We start from the raw sequence: 22,898 nt of genomic DNA on the forward strand, positions 1-22,898 counted from the left end.
AGATCTCCAAGTACACAATTCCTGCAAATAGCAACAAGAAGCTGACAGGTAGTAGTTAAGAAGTCTCTAGTCTCCAGGGACAAAAAGCACCAGATTTCCCCCCACCCAACTGTCAGAGTAGTCCTTCCGGATGGGTACCACAAAGATAAAAGATCTGATGACGTTCTTAGGGTTGTTTTGTAAAAATGATATACAGAAATAGGAAAGATCTTCAAAGAAGTATTTCTTTATGTCATCCCAAAGCAGAAATGTTTTAAATGGAATCAAGACCTGTTCTATGTTACATACACATAATGCCATAGTTTTCAGGCCCTCAGGATACCTTAATCATATCACTCTCTTGTTAACCTCCCCTCTACTTCCCAACCCAATGACTATCCTAGTTCTTGAAATAAAATTTAAAATTCTGAACACCATCCATTAGACCCAGCCCAATCTGGCCATTGTTCATCTCTCTAGCTTCATCTGTGGCCGTCTTCCCTGCATCCTGTCCATACTGAACAACTTTTTAAAATGAGTCACACCCCTCCACGCCTCAGATGTCTCAACATGCTACAGTTCCCTTGGCTCTTACTGTACCCTCTAACACCTTCCCCTCTCCCTCATCAAATTCCAGTCACTTTTCATATTATTAGTTAATTGTCACACCTTTGGAGAAAAATTTCTCTGTACCCCTATTCCCATACTAAGTCAATTTACCAGTCACGATCTCTCACAATGCTCTGCACATACCTTCTATAGCAGGTAAAATCACACAGATGTATAGGTAAATATGCGTAAGTGTCTTTTCTCCTTTTCTTCCCCCACTGGACAGTAAACTGCCTGAGGACAGGAAGATCTTGTCTATATCACTCTATTGTAGCACATGTCCTTAGTACAGTGCCTGGTACACAGTATACATTATGTAGCTTTTTGTTGGATAAATAACTTTCTATGTTACAACCCTAAGTGAGAATGACCAGACAGTAACTGGAGTAACTGTCCAACTTCAGAGACCTTTGGGTAGCTGTTCTAAATAACTGAATTGAGCACACAAAGCATTTTCCATGTGAAAACTTGTTTGCTGCCTTTTTGAGTCACCAAAGCAATCTCTAAACATGTGCAATTTATCTTGTGAGAGATTCCTAGTGTTATATATAACATGATAACACAGATCTTACTTCACCATACAGTTGAAATATCCTCACTAATAGTTATCTTTCCATTGTGGATTCTGAAAAGTTTCCACTTGATGGTTTGCACATGTGTATATACATGTTTATGTGTTTGTGTAAATTTTTTTCTGATTCAAATTGTAAATCTACGGAAAAATGATGACATCACAATAACTGTGATATTGAAATTCATGTAGAGGTAAGGACTGACTTAGAATAGCGAGGAAGTTCCCTATTACAGGTAGGAACAATTCCTCAATCGTTCAGAAGCTGAGCCGTTCAACGATATGGATAAAGGGAAATGGGTAAATTTAAAATCCAGCATTAGCAGGTGTCAGTGACAAGAAAAAAAGAGAGTGATGCTAGTTATGTTGGGAGGAGAAACCCATTCCAGAGTTATTGCTGGGGAGAAAGGACAGGGATATCTTTAGGAAAAAGAGCCAATAAACAGTGTGAGATGGCCTTTGCTAGGATGACACAGAAGTTTGGAAATTATGTAAGAAGAAGCATAAAAACTATCAGTGTGCTAAGTATGGATTGGGAAAGAGAATTCCACATAAATTGGTACGATTATTGAAAACATCACGAGGCAATCTCAGAAGTAAGGCCTTATGGTCATGATATTTAGAAAACTTCTAAATCAGAATTGAATGTTTAGCAAAGAGTGATACCCCAGCAAACTGATACCACACCTAAATTGAGCGTTCAAGGTCAGGGCCCACAGACCCAATGAAGGATGACCAGAAAGGGAGAACAGAGCTCAGCCTGGATCTGCAGGGCCAAGGTGAACTGAGCCCAGTCTCACTTCCTAAGTGTCGTCCTTCATCCCCCCTACCCTCATGGTCTCTTTTCACTTAAGACTATACTGCTTGCATTGCCTGTTTTGTTCCTGGGGCACTGAGGTTTTGATGCTTCTGGTGGCCATTTTCTTCAAATGTAACACCTTGAGCCATTCTCTTTGCTCCCTCTGTGCCTGGCAAAAACGAGATGCCTACAGATGCTTCTGCTTGGAAAATGGTCATTCTCTGCATGTATGCCACATGCATTATTCCACCTACTGTGTGCCAGCATTCACCAGGCACATCCTGCCAACTCTCTTTATGTGTTTTTGTCCTAAAGCTGAACTCCCAACTGCACGGATGCACATGTTCAGGCCTGACTACATCATGCAGGCAGGCACCTTCTCATGTGGCATGATAGCAACCAGAACATATCTCTCTTGGAGCTAAGTACAGCTTTGGAATTTTCTTTTTCTCTTCTTTTTTCTCTTTTATTCTGTCTGTTTTGAACAAATTCCAGGTCTCTGCGATGCAGGTGGTCCAACTTGGTACACTGCTGTGTGCTTTAATTAAGCTTGCTTCTGGATCATACCGTTGACTCCCTGCTGAGTGCTCCCAGATCCAAAACTTGGCGGGGGTTCTGGGAAGGCCCTTCTATTCTCTTGTTGGATCATGTACTGGATGACTATTGGTGTTTAGAGATATTTGGACTCAATAAACTAGTTTACACTGATTTCTGAAATCCACCCACAGTTATTAGCATGTATGTCCTCTGCTCGTGAAACTCTAGACTTGATATATAAGTACATTATCTGGAGCTAAGAAAAAGTCAGAAAAACACACCTTTTTCCATTTTGTATTTATTATCCTTATTTTTTAAATTTTTGTTTAAATTCTTGTTGTGGTTTTACCTAAGAAATTAGCAGGAAACTAACCAGAGAAATGTGTACATTCCTTTATTTTCTTTTATTAGTTTGGATGGGAAAGTGAAAGGTAGACTAGAATCGAATGTAATTTCAGCCTTGTTACTACCTCGCTGAATGACCTCGAGTAAGCCGCCTCATCTTTTCAGTTGTCTGCTTCTTCATCTGCACAATAACTCCAATGCTCTTTCTGGTTGTAATATACTATGGAGAGATAGCACAAAAGCCAGAAAGCCGTGGAGAGGGACAGAACTGCTTTAGTCCACTGAATACTTGGTTAAAGACTGAAGTCAAGATCAATAGATATTAAAAAGTCAAGAGGTAATGCCTTTATTTTCTCCTTAAAAAAAGGTATATTATCCATAGCTGTCCATTTATAACACTACTGAGATAAGGCAAGATAAGAGAAAATACAGGGAGATAAAAATAAAACTTGCTATTTGCCAGCCACTGTGCCAATCAATTTGCGTGTATCACCTTCTTATAACACAACAGCTCTATAGATAGGTGATATCATCTCCATCTTACACATGAACCTTAAAGAGGTTAAGTAATTTGCTTAATGTCCGATTACTAACAAATCATGTGTATTGTATCCCAACACCAATCTCCTTTAAGTAAATAACATTGTCAATGCAGGAGGACTGGAGACAGGTGCCACCCCATATTCTTTAGCAAGTTTCTGGGTTTAGTACTTGGATGCACATTGGGGAACTCCAGAGTCCAACTGTGTAAGGAAAGAGCAGAGGAGGTTTTTTTTCCTAGGGTATATGAAAAAATCTGGAGTGATTCTCCAACTTGCTATCCAGTTTTCTGAGGAAGTGAAGAGTAGACTAAGTTGATTGGATAAATAGTCCTGTGCCCTGAAAAAAATAAACAAAATAAAACAAAAACAAGAAACAAAAAACTATTTTACCCTGAAGCAATGTTGTACACCCAGGTCATTGGTATCTGCCAATATTACCATCTAAAAGCAAACTCATGTTGCTCCCTGTTCCTTCTTTGGCTTACCGTTTTCTTTTCATACTTCTATTAAAGAAGACAATCCGGAGTTAATGTGCTTATTCTGGACCGTGAAAGAAGATAGACAGTAGATGTTTAGATGATTGTTATGCTCTTCCAGGAAAGTATATACACACTGAGTTGTTTGTGTAGCATTAAAGTATGCTCAGTTATTCACCTAGTTTGGGGTTTTTTTCACTGATATTAGTAACATGTGCTAGTGTGATGAAGGCAGTGATTCCCCCTGACAGCTGGATCCCTCAAAGGAAGGTCCCCCGACATTGTTAACCTAGGAGTGACCTGAGAGACATCTAGTCTAGTTTCCTACTCACCAGGGCTGGGATGTTGAACACAGTGGGGACCTAATATAGAATTTTGCCCTCATTAACATCCTTCTTTATTCACTGGTAATGTCTAGTTTCAAATTATAAGAAAACCACTTGATCTAGTTTAAGAATAAAATTGAAGTATATTTAAAAATTTTTTTTTAATATTTATTTTTGAGAGACAGAGAGAGAGAGAATGAGAGAGAGAAAGCATGATCAGGGGAGGAGCAGAGAGAGAGACAGACACAGAATCCAAAGCAGGCTCCAGGCTTTGAGCTGTCAGCACAGAGCCTGACCCGGGTCTTGAACCCACAAACTGTGAGATCATGACCTGAGCTGAATTCGGACACTTAACCAAATGAGCCACCCAGGCGCCCCAAAATTGAAATATATTTTAAGAATAAGGTAAGAGTCCCAAAGAGGCAGAAGAAAGCTTCTGAGGCTCGGGAAGGAATATGGGAGCAAGAAAGGGGAAGATGTCAGGAATCAAGGGAGCCCTCTGTGTCTCTCACATTTCTGCTTTATGTGCTCATTTGGCTTCCTTCTTCACTGGCTTTACCCTTAACCCCACATTCAATAACATGGTACAAAGGGCTGTTCTTTCACTCTTTTGACCAAAAATAACTGTTCAATGTCCATGAAAGTTTTCTGGTTTTCATGTGTTAGACACTGTGGTAGATTAAATCATTGGCCCTAATTCATTATTTCCCTGTAGAAGAATAATAACATTCCCACACTTGTGATAGCTTCACAGTGGGCAGAGACTTTGGGCTTTGGTAGGTGATATGCTTTGGCTGATGGGATTTAAATTGATATAATGGAAGCAGAAGCTTTAACTGTGCTCAGAAGGTTGTCCTTTTATGCTCCAGTGATCTGCCATTAGAAGAGCATGCTGGGAATAGCTTCTGTTCCTTCAGCATGGACCTCAGAATATATATATGTAGAGCAGACATACACATGCAGCCTAGTACTGAGCTAGTCTAGGTAAGCCAAACTGCATCCACTGTACAGACCCATAAAATAAGTTTAAGTGCTAGTTGTTGCATGATGTTGACAGTTTGCAATATTACTGGACAATTGCTGACTGATAAAGACATTGGCATTGAAAGCGGTGTGTTACCATAACCAAAGTAAAAAAAAATACTGTCTTTAATGCTGGGAATGATCAGCGAACAAACATGTAGAGGATGTTGGCAAAGTGATAACCCACATAATGTAGTGGTAAAATGTTTGGTAAATCAATCCCCTGTGCCAACTTGGAATACAGAAGACATATTAATAAGTGAGTCTTCAGCTGGGTGGTTTTGAGTCACAACATTGATATTGTGAGCTGGTGGTTCGTAGGTAAGTCTGAGAAGGTATTGTTACAAAACAAATGAGCACACACACACACAAAAAGATTTGTAAACGTAATTGAGAAGAAATACAGACAGCCCACCCATTCCAAGATTTGCAAGATTTAAAAAAAAAACCTAAAAAATAATTATTTAATTATTTCAAAGTTTTGGCTATTTGAACAAAGCTTTATGACAAAGTCCCAAACTGGACACTACCATTAAAATGCAATCTAAGGGCAAAGGAAGTCTAATATGTGGTTGTCCCATTCTTTGTTAAGAATTTCTGGAAGGATTAAGGTGATCTAACTCAATTCTTTCAGCAGAACAAAAGGATTCTCAGAATTATTAAGGGCATGACCTAATAGAAGCCTGATAAAATGTGTCCCTAATTAACTCTGGATTCTAGAGACAGAGTGAGATATGTCAGAAAAGAATCGTGAATGTGGCTTTTTGATATTCCATGTATTCTGGAACTCAACAGTACACATTTAGAGTAATCTCAGACTTCAATTTTTAATTTAAAAAATATTTATTATTTTGAGAGAGAGAGAGAGAGAGAGAGAGAGAGAGAGAAATCATGAGTGGGGGAGGGTAGAGAGAGAGGGAGACACAGAATCTGAAGCAGGCTCCAGGCTCTGAACTGTCAGCACAGAGCCTGATGCAGGGCACAGACCCACGAACTGTGAGATCATGACTTGAGCTAAAGTTGGACACTTAACTGACTAAGCCACCCAGGTGCTCCCCCAAGTTTCTTATACACAGATAGAAAATGAGCATCTCAAAATTGCAATTGATCAAAGCATTTCAGGTGAGGTCCATTGGTTCTTAATCCACCGATTTCCTCCCAGCCCTGTGCCCATCCCAAGTTCCATGTGGGTTTCCCAGACACACACCCAGAAATTAACAGACACAGCTGGATTTCTTGTGCTAGGCCACACTGCTCAGTCAGAACCCACACCTTGCCTGACAGGTCTTTCTTAGGCCTGAATAGAAGATAATACAGTGGGCTAGAGAACAGCTGGGGAGCATTACCTACAAGTTGCCAAGAAGGAGACAAAACAGAGGAGACAAAATCTCAGCATTTTATTGTGTTCACAGAAGTTATCAGAAACTACAGAGACCTTTAAAATAATGAGATCTGGCCCACAAAATGCAAAACAAAGGCAATGTGACCTTTTTATCCCCCTTCTTATGTAATCATTAAATTTGAAACATACAGCATTATTAAGAAGGGTCTTATCAATGCTTAATGTTTCCAAGTAGATTCCCCAACTTAAAAGTCGGCCGTGGGGATCACAGAGGATTTGAGTATAAAGAACAGGCAACAAGGTGCACTCATGTCCTCGCACCAAGGCTCTGCTGATTTAATGTGCAGACTTTGAGAGAGTGCTGCTCTGGGGCTCCTGCTGGCTCAGTTTACAGACACCCAGCAGATGTCAATGCTCAGATCTTAGTGCAGGTTAAAGACATCCCTTTCATCTCCAAGAGGAAAGAAAAGGGATTAACTAAGTCAGTCAAAGTAAGAGTAGTTTGGTCCACACATAGATAGCTGGATTTGGAGTCAAAGGACTTGGTGCTCTGGGATGAACAGAATCTAGTTCTATACACAGCACATACATGCTTAGGTTTTTGCCTTGTTTCTCCAGCTGTAAAATGAAGACGATGAGAGGTCAAACGAAAACGTTCCCGTATTAAACTAACACACAAAAGGACCCTCCACGCCCCCCGTGTTGTGCTTCATTTCTATCATAACTCCCGCATTTATTCTGGTTGTAAAGTATCAGATGCAGCTATGCTTGCCTTGTGTCTGCCGATGTTGACTCATTTTGTTGATGCAAAATGAGGAACTTTCTCTAGTCCCCCTCTACTGTACTAGTGAGCAAAAAAACCTATTCTGAAGACCTCATGAGGATATAAGGATGGGCTGGGAACAGCAGGGATGTTTTATATTGTACATTTTCAGCAAGACACTCTAAATAAAAGCCACCTATTGGAAATTGTATTCTCCTAAAGATATCTTTTGACCCCTTCACCATCAGGGGAAACACTGGAATATTCTGGCATGCTTCTTCACTTTTTCTTCTTTTATATATTCTTTTCTACTGTCTCAGTCAGTAGCTACATGTTTTATTTCTTGCTATAACAAAATACTGCCATGACTGTAGTTGTGTACTTGAGCTTGCATTTGGAGTCTTACTTTCTAGCCAGACATCTTACCCCTAAGAAAATTTCTAGTGAATAACATGTTGCCATCCCTTAGAGTCTGCATCCTAGGATTTGCACCTGTAAGAGACCCAAGACTGACGACTTTTCTGAATTCACATTAAGACAAAGGTCCCTAGTTTCTTAGTTTATATATTTTTTTAATTTTTTAATTTTATTTTTGATTTTTTAAGAAATTTACATCCAAATTAGTTAGCATATAGTGCAACAATGATTTCAGGAGTAGATTCCTCAGTGCCCCTTACCTGTTTAGCTCATCCCCCTCTCACAACCCCTCAAGTAACCCTCAGTTTGTTCTCCATAGTTATGAGTCTCTTATGTTTTGTCCCCCTCCCTGTTTTTATATATTTGTTTCCCTTCCCTTATGTTAATCTGTTTTGTCTCTTAAAAGTCCTCATAGGAGTGAAGATATATGATTTTTGTCTTTCTCTAATTTCACTTAGCATAATACCCTCCAGTTCCATCCACATAGTTGCAAATGGCAAGATTTTATTCTTTTTGATTGCCAAGTAATACTCCATTGTAGATATATGTGTGTGTATATATATATATATATATATATATATATATATATATATATGTATATATATATACACACATATATATAGATATATATAGATATATATAGATATATATAGATATATAGGTATATATAGATATACACACACACACCACATCTTCTTTATCCATTCATCCATTGATGGACATTTGGGCTCTTTCCATACTTTGGCTATTATTGATTGAGCTGAAGTCAGATGCTTAACTAACTGACCCATTCAGGTGCCCCGATATTTTTTTCTTAAAAGAGTTCACCATGTTTTTTAGTTCAGGCCCCATAAACCTAAATTCAACCTTGTGCTCCTCCTATACATAATTTTCCTTTAATGACTAGAGTCTGAAAATTCAATGACGATGTCCTTCTGCTTTCCTCTTTCTACCCAGATTTTCCCTGAGGTCAGGTGGGAAGTTTTATAGCAACAGAAAGCTACTGTAGATGACTATTGCCAGTGTCCCAGGGTGTCAGAAGTTTGATTATTGTTTTGTCCATTGGACATGAATGATGGTTAGGGGCACTGAAGATAGAATTCTGGGAAAATGGGATTATTTTGGAACTAGCAGGAAATAAAATAAAGCCATTAGACCCTAACATGTGGTGGGAGTTAGCAGCAAAATTACTTGATGGAGAAATGCTAAAATCCACGGAAAAGAAAACTGACAATCTGCTATTGTTGGGGCACTGAAGACATTTGAAATGGAAAATAGAGCAGAGCTATCTAAATGGCTTGACTTGTCTCTGCTAGCAGTTGTCCTGAACTAAAATAGACTTTTTTTCTTTTTTTTAGGTTAACAAAAAATGCATTTCATAGAGAATAGCTAACTGTGTTTAAAACCACTAAGTACTCCAAGAGGGAAATCTGAAGGCAAAAACTATCAATTTTAAGTGAAGGGATGAAGAGAGGAATGGCTTTCTGATGACCAGTGAGATGTTATGAGTATTAATGACAGGAGTAGACTCGTTTCAAAATGCTCCAGTAAGCCAGATATTGTGGCTTATTTAATCACAAATTCAAAGCAAGCACCTGTTGCTTTTTGGATTTCATTGCCTGTCGCCTAACTTCAGCCACATCCTTTCCCTCGATTAGCCATAATGCAGAGGTGCTTGCTTCCCAAAGAATGAGCTAAACTACTGAAAAATACCTCGGGAAAGAGTAGTCTGCACTCCTTACCATTTTTACCACATGCATTTTGTATTCCCATGTATTTGTATGTTTCCTTCTAAATGTTCTAGAATGTTTTCAGTGTTTGTTTGTGCTACTTGTCCATAAAGTTACAAGCTCCATTAAGAAAAAGGAAATAGGAATTATATTTCTTATATTGCCTTCAACCATGGAATTGAGGTAAATAAACATTTTTTTATCATTTCTGAATTATTGTTTTGCATCTTTGCTGTGTCTTTATAACATTGTTAAAGTTTTTCAGGAAGTTTTGCTCTGTCTTCTGAACACAAAGTTCATTTTAACAAAAATGTATTAAGTTGCAGGCACTTGGAGAGATGTAGAGTTGGTTAGGACCCAGTCAATCCTCTCACAGAGCTTTTAGGTAAATGAGAATAATACAAGAGAAATCTATTTATAACTTACTTTGTTATTGTTTCATCTAAAGCTGTTTATAATGCTTAAATGTGAGCATACAAATTTGTATGCTCACTAACAGCAAGTATAGCTTCATCATCATCTCTGTAATCTCCAACATCAAAAACAATGCTTGGCACAGAGTAGATGTCCAGGTATGTTTGTGTGTGTGTTTTTTTTTCTGAACTATCTTACAGTTCTGTATCCAGAGAGTTGGGCATATAAAGATGCATAAGACACAATCAATCACTCAACTCATTGGAGGTGGTGAATGACTCATAATTCATAACAATGTAAGAATTTTTTTAAATAGGTCCTTAAAAATATTGCTGACTCACTATCTCCTTGAAGGTGAGAATGTCCCTGATCTACATCACATTATTCAGTGGCTTTTAGACAAACACTTCCCACTTATCCCAAACATAGAAGAAGCCAAGGTCTAAATAGAAACATAAGACTTATTAACACTAAAGGGATGATGAAATGTGAAACTGTGGCTTTAATTTATATGTTATTTTCATTTATATTTTAGTAATGCTGGATACGAAGCCTTATATGAAGAGTTACAAGCATTTCAACATTCTTAGTCATTTGAATGCATTTAAAAATAATACCTGAGTCACTGGCATTTTCCTTTCTGCTGTTTTCCCGGATGCATTTGCTTTGTTGAATAAGAATGGACAGAGTGCAGAACGTGATAGTATACTAAGAGACATCACAAAACCAACTCACAAAGTCTCAGGGGGGGAGTAAGACAAGGTAGCAGATACACGAAGCAAGGAAGTGAAATAATTTTGCCACATTTTCACATGTACATATCATGGACCTTCTGCTGCAGGGTTCTGAATAATATAATGTCATTAAGATAATGTGGCTTTTTAAAAAAAAATCTGTTTTTCTATCTCAAACTAAACAAGTCTTTCTCTTCAGTTTCTGATTATGCAACATGGCTTTGTAGTCTCCTTGGCAACTGACAGCAGTGATTACTATGATGGGGAAGCCATAGTTCCTATGATCTCCTGAGCAAGGACTGGCCTCACCTCCAACTCTGCAGTTCATCTGTGACTTCTCTCCATATCGAGTACGAGTTTAGTTAACACCCCACCAATCCAAGAATGCTCTATACATGTCCCATCCTCCATATTTTTGGACTTGTAGTCTGTGAATGATTCAGAGTCTAAGATACTTAATGCCTTATTTGTCCCTCCGAATATACATGCTATTTTGCACACATGTTAACATACTCTATGGGCTCCCATAAAATCCAAAGTTTTGACTCTGTTCTACGATGTTCTGAATCATATGCCCCTGTTCACACCTTATCTATCAGTTCAAGGTTTTCAGTTCAAGGCTACGGCCACACTGACCTTTCAATTTTCCAAAAACTAAGCACCTAGGTTGTGACATTTCCATTCTCTCCATGTGCAACACATTTCTCCCTATTCTTCACGTGTTCACTTCCGACTTTGCCTTCTATTGTCAGCTTCGATTACACTTAGAAGTAGCCTATGAGGGTGTTTGGTAGTGGGTACTCTGAAAAATAATGACAAATTCCTATCTCACTTCTTTCTCTTACCAGAGACTCGACCTTGGAAAATTTGTTTAATATCTAAAGCTTTATCTCTTTTGCCATAAAATGAGAATGATAATGTTAAATAGCTTCAGGGATTGTGAAATAAATAAGATAAACTAAGGCAATTCTTGGAAATAGAAATGAAAGCATAATTTAAAACACTTTCCAATGCCCCATGAAATAGACAGTATCTATATAGCAACAAAGACACAAACAAACAACATAGTCAAATTGGAAAATGTGTACCTTAACACCAGTTAAATGTTTTTTCAACATGAACCACATAGAATGTGAGGATAAACTGCCATCGGTCATAGTAATTATATTACTATAAAATTGGCAGGGTAAAGCAAAGGGAAATAACTAGGCATCTAGTGGACTTGACTACCCCAAACACAAAAGTGGATAAATAAACATGTGCTCGCTGGGAACTTCAGACAGTCAACTTGAAAACAGCTGCTCAAACTGGAGTGGCTTTGCCAACTCAAAAGGAAGTGAATGCAGGGGATTGATATGAGCTCTAAAGGGACTGAGTAGTTTGAATCACATGAACTCTTAAATCAGTCAAGAGAAGCTCTCTTTCAGGAAAGCCCTTGCCCTGAAGAGACATGCCATAGACATGGACAAAAGAAAGTCCATGTCAAAGTGGAGGAGAGGAACAGGGGTAGGAGCCATCAAAAAGAAAACATATTTTGACCATCACACCAAAACAACAGGAGAGGTTACTCAAGAGCTATGAAGTGAGGGGAAAAACCCTATTTTCTTACATTACAAATAACAAAAAGATTTACATAGAATTTTATATGGCCTTATAAGAAAAAGAGCGTAAGGAGAAGAATGATATTCCCACATCAAGGAAGCATGCCAGAAAACATGACCACAAAAGAGATGAGAATTGTAACATATTTCAAAGGAAGATAACTACATAAAGAAAATGGCATAAGATATGAAATCCAACATAAATCATAATTAGAAATAGTTTTGTAAATATGTATTAGATCTTAATAAAGATTTGCAAATAAGATGTAAAAATAATTAGTTCAGAAATTAAAATTATGAGTGAACAGCAGACTGAATTTAAAAAAATGATTTGAGAGGAAGTGGTAAATTTAAACATATGTAAGAAGATACAGAATGACATAAAATGTGTCTCCCAGGAAGAATAACAAAGTAGAGAAATAGTGAATTAAAAAAAAGCAACAACTGTAATTCTAAGTAATTTTTCTGAAAATAAAAAACAAAAACAAACAAAAAGACTTAAAATTACATCTTAAAACACCCATTACATCCGCAAGAAAAATTGATCTAGAATATCCAAACCTAAGACATATTTAGTAACATTTCGCAACTTAAAAAAAAAAAAAAAAAGGAAGAAAGAAAGACCAACCAACTCTGGGCACCCTGACAGAACTACCACAATACACATAAGTGAAAGAGAATCCGTTTATCATCACTATTGTCTATGGCAACACTTTTAGAAGAAAGTGTAATGACACTTTCAATATTTCCAAAGAAGGAACACAGAATCCAAGGATGTTACATCCAGCCAAATAGATTTCCAAGTATAGAGATGGAAGATAAATTTTCACAAACAATTGTTAACTCAGAGAATATTGTTCCCATGAGTTATTCTCCAGAATTCGACTAAAAACCCAGCTTCAGACCATCAAAAGCAAATATCTAAAGAGACGTTAACATAAAGGCATGGGAACAGAAAAAATATATATTGGTCATTTTCATCAACAAGCACTATGATATTTTATGTGTAACTGTGCTTGAGTCTTTTAAATTTTTTCCATCTTCACTGAGATAAACAGATGAAAATTTGCATATTCAAGGTGTATGCAATGTTGTGATAAATGTATATATTATGAAATAATTACCAAAATAAAAGGAATTAACATATCCATCAACTTACATATGCACCAACTTTTTTCTTTTGTGGTGAGAAGACATGAGATGTACCCTCTTAGCAAATTTCAAGTATACAATATATGCTTGGTGTTACCCTGGTGGACATTAAATATTTAAGACATGTGCATTTTATCACTGAAAGTTTGTTCCCTATTACCAACATCTCCCCATTTTCACCCACCCTCCAGTCTCTGGCAATACCATTCTATAGTCTGCTTTTATGTGTTTGACATTTCTTAGATTCCATGTTCTGAAGAGAACACTCAATATCTGTTATTCAGTGTCTGGCTTATTTTACTTCATGTAATACATTCCGGTTTTATCCATGTCATTACAAACTGAAGGCTTAACTTCTTTTTAAATGATTGAGTGGTGTTTCATTGTTTCATCAAAAGATTTCAGAATATTACCATTGTTCATCAAAATATTCAAATGAAATAAAATATGTACAATAGCCAGAGTAGTCATAATAGAAACTTCTCCCAAATGTTGGGAGAAGACAGGGTGGAGACGGGGAAGAAGAGAAGCCTTCCTGTGAATGGGGGCAGCCATTCTCCACCCCCCTCCCCAGCTGATCTGCCCTTTTGGCCAGGGGTTGAGATCTAAGGGGTTAACTGGACCACAAATCCAAAGTTGGACACAGGAAGCCAAATGTATGGTAGAACCAAGAATCTGGAACATAGAGTTCAGGAACAAAGCAAGGCCTCAGTAAATAGAAAGTATTCTGCGAAGATTTTCATAAACATCTTTGAAGTCTTCTCAAGTCCTCCTTATTTGCAAATGTGTGTAGAGCCCACAGGAATATCAAGTTGTTTTGAAGTTACAGACTTAACTTCAAAAATGTGGATTAAATGGTACCTAAAAGAGAGGGAGGGGTGTTGTATTCATCACTTTTTGTTTTCCAGAGAAACAAACCAAAACTGACAGGAGATAGATATATAGATGAGAAAGATAGAGATAGAGATAAAGATAGAGATAGAGATACAGAGAGAGAGAGAGAGAGAGAGAGAGAGAGAGAGAGAGAGATGATATATATACAAAAGAGACTTCTTTTAAGGAATTGGCTCATGTGATTAAGGAGGCTGACAAGTCTCAAATCTGCAAAGTAGGCTTGAGACCCAGATAAGAGTTGTAATTTGAGTCCAAACACAGTTGGCTAGCATATTTCTTGCTTGCTCGGAGGTGGTCAGTTTTGTTGTTGTTGTTGGTGTTGTTTTTCCTTTTAAGACCTCAATAGATTGAATTAATCCCTCTCAAATTATGGGGGGGGGGGTAATCTGCTTTACTAAAAATAAACTTATTTGAGTTTTAATCTTATTCAAAAATTTCCTTCACAGAAACATCTAGAATAATATATCTTGGTACCATGGCCTAGCCAAATTGACATGTGACATGAACCATAAAAGCGCCCAATATCATGTCAACACCACCACCATAGTCAAGGTTTAAGATTGGAAATACATGGGATGGGTGGTTCTGTAGAGAAGTTTTCTGACTCCTGAGTGACCTTCTAAGTTGTCTGTCCTTCCAGATCATTTACCTGCTATTTCCATTTTACTAATTATACAACCTACTGCAATCTTCAATCCTTTGATGTTATTTTTTTATCCTTACTGTTTCATGTCCTTCTCACCACTTTTACCCTACTAGTTTCTATGATTCATTTTATTTTATCCTACAAACACTATGGATTATTCAATCCACCCCCCCCACCCCCCCCCCCCCCACACACACCTCCTCCATTGTACTCAAACGGACAAACTCAAGTCTGGTCAAACCTTGTCAATTACTACAAATCTTGTCTCCAGTTCTGACCTTTCCTAACAATTTCACCTGATTCCTTAGCATTTCCACTTAGGTAATGGGCACTACAAATTTAAGATGATCAAAATATAATAAATTATTCCTTCCAGAAACTGCCCTTCTCCCATTGTATTTGTGTTAATAAGCAAAGCGATCATTTTCTATTTGATTGCCCAAGCTAAAATCTTGATTCTTTAATTTCTCTTTTCCCCTCGACTACCACCACAGACAAATTACCAAATTCACTGAACTTTTTTTTAAACTAATTGTGTTGACTTATCTAGTCCCCTCTACTCCTACTACTATAATTCTGTAAATAAAATAATTATCTCTCTGGAGTTTTACAATAGTCTCCTAAGTAGTCTTTCTGATCTTACTATTGCCCTTAACTCTTCCTTATCTATTTTTCACTTGGCAGCTAAAGTGATCATTTTAAAAGTGTAAGCGAGTTGATGTCGTTATCATACTTAACCTCTCTAACGCAATTTCTCATATACTGTTAGTGAATGTAAAATGGCATAGCCACTTTGGAATATATTTTGGCAGCTTCTTATGTAGTTAGACATGCTTACCACAGGACTGAGCAATCACACTCCTGGGTACTTATTATAGATAAATGAAAAGTTATACCCATATAAATACCTATATACAAATGTTCATAGGAGCTGTATTTGTAATAGCTAGAAGCTAGAAACAACTCACAAATCCTTTCATGGGTGGATGAATAAACACATTATGATACAACCATGCAATATAAACTACCCAGCAATAAAAATAAACCATTGATACATACGGTATTTAGATGGACCTCAAGTTCATATTTAAATGTCTGACACAATTTTTGACGTTTGACTTCTGCCTCTTTCAAGCCCACACTTCCTTTTCCCCTTTTGTCCTATATGTGGGCAAGCTGATAACAAGGCTTGGGTTCTCTTTCCTCTGGTGTCGGTGGAAAGTTCAAACCACATGAGCCCTGGACTACATTTGGGAGTCCTTACCACAGTCCCACTTCCTGACCACAATAAACAACAAAGGTAGTTTCCCCTCCTTGCTCTTGGAAGACAATTTTGGACCTGCTTGCAAACATATTCTGATTCTTCCACAAATTCTTATTATATTAGGAATAAACATTTTCCTACCCTCTTGGTGAATATGTAGCATCCAAACCAAATTCTGGGTGAGGTGTCCTTTTCATCTGTGCAAGATGACCACAAAGAAGGACATTATCATGAGGGACAAAAGCCAACTGCAAAAGTTACATAGTATGTGACTCCATTCACCTGACACTCTAGAAATGACAAAATTATAGTGATAAATACTAAATCAGTAGTTGTGCCACTATAGGGTAACATGAGGTAGTTTCTTCATGGTGATGGAATCATTCTATATCCTGATTGTGGTGCTAGTTATATTAATCTATACATGTGATATGATTCCATAATAATACACACATACACGCACATGCACACACACAGTGCATATAAAAATTGATAAAATCCACAGGGCACCTGGGTGGCGCAGTCGGTTAAGCGTCCAACTTCAGCCAGGTCACGATCTTGCGGTCCGTGAGTTCGAGCCCCGTGTCGGGCGCGGAGCCTGGAGCCTGTTTCCGACTCTGTGTCTCCCTCTCTCTCTGCCCCTCCCCCGTTCATGCTCTGCCTCTCTCTGTCCCAAAAATAAATAAAAAACATTGAAAAAAAATTTTTTTTTAAAAATTGATAAAATCCAGTCTGTAGTTAGTGGTACTGTATCATTGTCAATTTATTCATTTTGATAATGTACTTATAAAGGTGTTTTCTGCTTGAAAGGTATACAGGGAATCTATACTACTTTTTCAAACTAAAAACTAAAACAAAAATCCACACAAATATTCCTTTCTAATGATTTATCTTCTTACAGTAAATTGGGAACTAGATCTTGAGGTTCCTACAAGTGCTGTCCCTGTTTTCTTCTTTGCTGTCATCTTCTGCTATTCCTCCCTCTTGCCCACTGGTCATCCATATTGGCTCTCCTCTGTTGGCTGGAACATGTTAAGCTGTTTTTTACCTTAGGTCCTTTAGCATAGCTTTCCTTTCAGTCTAGAATTTTTCCCTCCTAGATTTTCATTTAGTATTGGGAAAACAACATGCGAAAAGCATGTAAACTTCCAGATTCATGTCATTTATGGTGCAGGGGAAAAGATGGTCATTGATGAAATGATAACAATAAGAAAAAAAAACAACCGTATGAGAGTAGTAAGTGTGTGTTACATGCTGCTAAAAGCACTAATAGCTGGGAGGCCTGACTGAGTCTGGGGAGGCAGGGAAGATTCCATGAAGGAGTGACATTTGAGCTGAGATATGAAGGCTAAGCTGGACTTAACTATGCGAAGAGCCTAAGAGAGTTCCAGATGAAAGAAGAACATGTACAAAGGCCCTGTGGGTGATGAAATGACAGTTTGTGAAGGGAGAGGAGCATCACAGGTAGTAGTTGAATTGGAGTCAGAGACCTGGGAAGAAGTCAAATAATTTAGGATCTTAGAGATCATATCAAGGGTGATTTCAATGGACTCCACTGATTACAAATTGTTTGTAAGGCTAGAAAATATCTAACTTCTACTCTTTGTAAATGATTCTTTTAGATTTAGGGTTGAAACACAGATGGGAGTAAAATTCACTGACATCTTGGTGTAAATGTTGTCTCTGAGAGTATCTTGTATGGAGAGAACGGTGGATGAATTCTCCTATGAGAGCCTTGAGTGAAAGAATCAAAAATACTTGGGGGCTGCTTCATAATTTGGCCTATGAAGGCCCTTATAGGAATACCTTGGTAAAAGTAGGGGAGCAAAACCTCTCTCAGTTGGCCTAACCTTTTCTCTTCTTTGGAGGATGAGGAGCCATAGATAGTTCCTGTGGGTCAGAAAGCAGCAGTCCCAAAGCTGCCATTGTGTAGTCAGGGGAACCAGCGGGACTCAGGCCAGCGTGACATGGAATGTCTGCTGATCTGCCCTGGCATCTGGTTTTTCATTTCCATAAATTACAGGGGAAGGAACAGATATCTCTTAGAGTTCTGAGCATTGTTTGAAAATAAGAGCAACAGTAGATATGGACCAGTTTTCCAGAGTGCTGAGCAATCGCATATGTATTATGACTCCACATTTCAACTTCCTCTGTCTTTCTGGCTTCCTTGAAATGCCAGTGTTTTTCTTTCAGTCCTCTTGTCCTTCCTCTTGCTTTCCTGTTTCCTCCAATATTCTTCCTTCTCTGTTCCTATATTCTGAAAAGGAGAGGCTTAGGTGTTTGATAACTCAGTGTGCCTGTACATCTCACAATCCCCTACTTTGACCATCAGCCTCAGGTTTCTAAATCTTAAGGAGCACCACTGTCCATAGGCATATGGTCATTTATACTTGGAGGAAGGGTTAGACAACTTTTGCAGTTAGCCCCATGAAATGTAAACCTCATATTTCTTCTCATATAACTTTTTTTTTTAACAAATCCCAGCTCGTTTATAGGTTTTGGGGGCTCTGATTGCAATGACAAAATTCATAACCATCCCCTGAAAACCTATGGCAGTGGTTGTCCATGTGCACTTGACCTAGACCCTCTAGTTCAGTGGGATGAACTGGCAGGAGGCCAACAGCTCACTTTAACGAGAAAGATGTATTTTCTAGTGATTGATCACTTCCTCTATAAATTAAGGAAAAGCACCTTTGCTGAGGCCAATGACTTATTACGAAGTCTTTCAAGCAGTAAATTCCTTCTTTCTCCATTCTCTAGGCAGTAATGGCAACAGTTAAGTCACAGAGAAAGGCAGGAATACCCTTTGCTGAGGTGACACCTTAAAATGCAAAATTTTACTTACTAAAGCCACAGTAGGGAGGACTTTGGTCAGGATCAGCAACCTCCATCAGCAGCCATATTTCTCTCTGTTCTCATTTAGCAGAGAATCTTTGGTTTATCATTATTATTATTATTAAAGTATAATTGATATAAAACACCTTTCATTTATGTCTTCTAGTGATTCTGTATTTTTACACATTACTAAGTGATCCCCACAATGAGTCTATTACCATCTGTCTCTCACCATACAAAGTTATCATAATATTATTGACTATATTCCCTATGCTGTACCTTATATGCCCATGACTTACTTATTTTGGAACTGAAACTTTGCACCTTTTAATCCCCCTTACCTGTTTTGCCCACCCTCCAACCCCTCTCTTCTCTGGTAACTAAAAATCTGTTTTCTGTATTGATGAATATGTTTCTGTTTTGTTTGTTTTGTTTCGTTTTTTAGACTTCACATGTAAGTGAAGTCATATAGTATTTGTCTTTCTCTGACCTGTTACACCTAGCGTAACACTCTCTACGTCCATTCATGTTGTCACCAGTGGCAAGCCTTCATGCTTTTTTTTATGGCTTAGTAACACTCCATTGTGTGTGTGTATGTATGTGTGTGTGTATCACATCTTATTTACCCATTCATCTATCAGTGGACCCTTAGGATGTTTCTATATCTTGGCTATTATAAATAATGCTTCACTTAGCAAGGAATATTGAGTGATCAGAGTTGGGTTCTTTGAAAAACCAAAGTATGGTTAAATGACTCATCAGGGTACCCAGTTGCATAAACCAAAATATACAAGTTTTGCTTTGTTAGGTTTTGATTTGGGCAGAAGTATATTTGATTGTTGATTGATATGGGAGGAACAGACAAGGAGAGGAGAGAACTTAAAACTTTTCAGCCTCTTCTCAGTGCCTATGGAACAAAACCCCAGTATGACTCATCATCTCAGGATTGCCTAATCTCTCTTGCCTCTCTGTCTACCATTCCCACATAAGGTCACCTTGCTACAACAGCACTGGTCTTCATTCTGGTCTTTTAATATTCTAAGCTCATTCTCACCTCCGGGGCCTTTGAACTAACTCTCTCCTGTGCCTGGAAGGCTCTTGCCAGAGATTGTCTCACAGCTGGACTCCCTCATCATTTAGAGATAGTGAGTTGAAATATTTATCAAAGAAACTCATCAATAAAATTGTATCCCCCACCCAGACATTGTCTCTTAGAGTTTCCTGTTTTAGTTTATAGCACTCTTGACTTTCTGTTATTATCTTGCTTGTTTATTCATTCTAACTCTCCATCTTTAGAATGTTAGCCCTCTGAGAGCTGGAACATTGACTATCTTACTCAGTATTTTGAACAGTCCTCAGTCCACAGCAGGTGTTAAAAATATTTTTTTTCAATGCATCAAATAAATAAATAATATCTCAGCATCCTAATTATTGACTGGGTACAAGAGTGTCTCATGAGCAGTAGAATCTGTGAAGACTTGAAAAGGGAGGCTTCTGAACTTTAGCTCAGATTTGGGGCTATTGTTTGCTTATTCTATGTTGAATACTGATATATGAAAGAAGTAACTTCTTTCTCCAGATTCCAGCCAAAGTGAAATCTGAAAACAAAGGAAGGTTTTGAAATCAGGTGGGTAAAAGTAATGTTTATTGATTGTCTACTTGATCTAGGCCCCGCGCAAGGCACGTTAGTAATGTTACCCCTTTTACTCTTCACAGCAAACCTGTCCTACTGATATTTTCATTCCCATTTTTTTTTAAATGAGGCAACTGAGACTCTAAAGCAATAAATCACTTGTTCAAACTTCACAGCTAGTAATTAGCAGACTGGAGGTAAGAAGTGAGGGAAATCCAGACTTTGAGTCTCTGTCACCTAGCCTCTCACATACTTTATATGTTGCCGCTACCCCTGGAAAAAAATTGGTTTTGTGACATTTTAGGTCCAAGTAATCTCTGTCAAGAAGTGCAATTTGCTTTCTTCTACTTCTGGCGGACAATTGAGAGAAGGGAGGTGTTGTCATTTAGAGGACACATAAAATCAAGGTCTTTGCCACTTATAGTCAATAAAATCTTCACGATGCATTTTCCATGGCTGTTCTGGATAAATTCCAGTTGGAACAATTAGTTTTAATGCCTTTAAATGTCCCCAACACTTTAGGTTGCTTAGAATATTCCAAGTGTCCAGCTAATTATTCAGTACATTACTGACTGTGAACTGTGAATGTCAACTTCCCCCAAACCTCAAGAAGAAAACAAATTCCAAGGAGAAAGACATGCATGTGGCCAATGTATTATAGCAAGCATGAAGGACAGAACCCCATGAGGGCAGAAAGGAGGGAGGTAGTCAGGGAGGAAGAAAGTATGAAAGCTAAAGAAGGAGCAAAATATAATAATTTTAAGTATACTAGTCATAATAATCGTAATGGGTTTGCTTATTATTTTGTATGCACTAGTCTGTGAATTTTTTGATTCTGTGAATTTTTAAGCATTCATTCATTCATTCCTCAAAACAACTATGAGCTTGGCAGTATTTTCCCCATTGTTCAGATGTGCAAACTGAGGCATACAAAATTTAAGTAACTTGTTCTAGGTCACTGATCTACTAGAAAGGTGAGAAAGGATCAGAACCCAAATTCACTGAATCCAGAGTCTATAAAGAAAATTATACAAAATATGTTGACATGATCAAGCTTCAATAGGTTTCTTTGGGATAGAGAGATGGGGACGTAATAGTTTTCTTATGTGTATGGTGTATTGAAGAGATCTTCTAACCTTAAATATCTTTTACATTGGTCTATCAATCATTAAATAAGATTTATTCTAAGTTATTCATTGTGATAACTAAAACATAACTTCCCATTTCACTGCAAACACTGCATACTTTGCTGTGCATATTGGGTATTTCTGAGTATCTCTCCTCTCCTCTGGGTTCTAAAATTCAGTGAAGAATAGAGAGATACACCATTAAAAGTAAGCTTGAAATGAAGAACTCAGCTTTAGACAAGAAGACCAAGCAGGGCTTTCTATTGTTTTCCATATTGTAAAGGACTGAACCCTCACCCAGTGACACAATAAGAATGCAGAAGAATGCTCGATTTACTCAATCAGGTCTAACCTGGTCTGCTCAACAAATGAGCAATGCAGATCCTCAGCGCTTCTCACTCCATAGATCATGTAGGGTAGGCAGTAAATTAGGGACAAAATATTGGACTTACCAAGGCAGATAAATCACTCCTCCTGTTGAAAAAAGGGTGAAGGATGGAGCCATGCATGATGGGAAATGTGTTTTCAGTAACTTTTCCTCATACCCCAAAACAAAAGATCAGGATAACCAGCACTTTCCATGAAATCCACCAGTCCTTTTCAACTGACACCCATCTAGGAGAAGAAAACAGTGAAAGGACACAGGTCTAAAAGGCAGAATGAGTTGGTGTGGAGGAACCAGTGATGTTCTGAACTAGGATATCAATTGTAGAGGGCTGAACTGTGCATGGATCCAGCAAGGATCCATATTACATGTATCCAGAATACAACATGAAGGCAATATTTGACTGTGATGTGTATGTATGTGATACCATGTGGAAGAGAAGGTTTGAGAGAACTGGGCAATTGCTATGATAAGCTTAGCTCCTTCTTAATTTCACTAATGGCATCTTCCTCCAGAGTGAAAAAGTAGACCATAAGGATCATATTAGATTTTTAAACGTAACAATGTCAGCTGCTAAGCAACCAACATTTGGTTACTTCTGTATGTGGCTACTGATACATCTTCATAACAATCAAAAGAGCAGTTAATCTAATCACAAATAACTCTTAAGGTATTCATCATGGTATTGTTGATACATTTGCTGCTTTTAGTCTTAGGGTCCCAGAGTATAAGGTGCCACTCTGTAATATTACAT

General features: G+C 37.9%; 1 long non-coding RNA gene across 1 annotated transcript in view; it reads right to left on the minus strand.

Moving 5' to 3' along the window:
* Positions 1 to 6,487: 6,487 nt before the first annotated feature.
* LOC128312643 (uncharacterized) overlaps positions 6,488 to 22,898 on the minus strand; it is a 45,422-nt gene continuing 29,011 nt past the window's right edge. The window contains exons 2-3 of the long non-coding RNA XR_008292187.1: positions 22,212 to 22,374; positions 6,488 to 7,000 (exon numbers count right to left, since the gene is read on the minus strand). This is a non-coding gene — a long non-coding RNA (uncharacterized LOC128312643). The remainder of the gene's footprint in view (positions 7,001 to 22,211; positions 22,375 to 22,898) is intronic.

Source organism: Acinonyx jubatus, chromosome D2 (genome assembly GCF_027475565.1).
Source record: "Acinonyx jubatus isolate Ajub_Pintada_27869175 chromosome D2, VMU_Ajub_asm_v1.0, whole genome shotgun sequence".
Classification (NCBI taxonomy): Eukaryota; Metazoa; Chordata; class Mammalia; order Carnivora; family Felidae; genus Acinonyx; species Acinonyx jubatus.